Source organism: Solanum tuberosum, unplaced genomic scaffold (genome assembly GCF_000226075.1).
Source record: "Solanum tuberosum cultivar DM 1-3 516 R44 unplaced genomic scaffold, SolTub_3.0 scf00085, whole genome shotgun sequence".
In the NCBI taxonomy this organism is placed as follows: Eukaryota; Viridiplantae; Streptophyta; class Magnoliopsida; order Solanales; family Solanaceae; genus Solanum; species Solanum tuberosum.
Window position 1 is genome coordinate 1,743,865 of NW_006239014.1, and position 1,456 is coordinate 1,745,320.

Genomic DNA, 1,456 nt, shown 5'->3' on the forward strand with positions numbered 1-1,456 from the left:
GAAATAGTGAGATTATAATAATTTTTAATACTTAATATATAATGTATTTATTAATTAAATCATGGTTAGAGATTTACTTTGGGAAATTAAATCTCAACCATTTATTTTAACCTATGTCATGTGTCATTAATCCAAATAGGAACTTGGGGAAAATGGAGAGAAGAGAAACGGATAGGAGCCGGATCCTCTTCTCTCCATTTTCCCCAAGTTCCTATTTGGATTAATGACACATGGCATAGGTTAAAATAAATGGCTAAGATTTAATTTCCCAAAGTAAATCTCTAATCATGATTTAACTAATAAATATATTATATTTTTAATTTTAAAAATTACTATAACCTCCACAATCTTAACAACATATTATCTTATTCATAAATTTAGGGGAAAAAAAGTTTTCTTCCTAATTTTTTTACTTAGGATGTTAATTTTATTTTATTTTTAAGTTAATATTTTTATTGCATTTTTTCCTTGAATTTTTCTTTTTAACCATTAGCTATTGAAGAGTATTATTTTTCCTATTTATTTCACCTTTTTTTTTTTTCTATTTCCTCCAAAATTAACATTAGCTATACTTGAGAGCAGTTCAATATTTAAAAGAAAATTAAAAAAGATCCCACTTAAAAAAAAAAGTAACTAGGAAGAACTTTTTCCCCCTATATTTATGGACAAGATAATATGTTGCTAAGATTGTGAGATTATAATAATTTTTAATACTAAATATATATTGTATTTATTAGTTAAATTATGATTAAAAATTTACTTTGGAAAATTAAATCTTAGCCATTTCCTTTATTTTACCTATGACATGTGTCACTAATCCAAATAGGAACTTGGGAGAAATGGAGAGGAATCAGATCCTAAATAAATGATTAAATAAAACAACAATATCTTGTCAAAATGCCCCAAATTAAAACTTATCGTTATTTTCCATTATGACTCATAACTCTTACCATTTGTCATGCATATATTTGTATATCTATTAATAATAATGTTATCTAAGTCATTTTGTCCTTGATCTCTTGCCTATAATACCTAATACCACGCCACGTTAAAGACCAAAAACTGCTAGCTTTATCAATTGGGCGTCATAGATAAATTATACGCCGTTCTAAAATGAATCATTGTTCATTTAGTCAGGTATAAATTATATAATACTAAAAAGTTAAAAATATCTTATTAGTATAATTCGATCTATAATCATAATAGACAGAAATTACAATTAATTACTTCTTTCATTTCAATTTATGCATAATTGAAACTTTGAGAGATGACCAAACTTATTTTTGACCAAAATTTATTTATATGACTTTTAAATTATTAATTATTATAATTTATAATATTATTTACATTTCTAAACATTTACATTTTGTTATGAAAAACGTAAAGCTTTTATGGTTGAGCTCATGGATAAGGTTTAAATTTTTTTTTTTTTTAAATTTTCATTTTTTCATTTTGA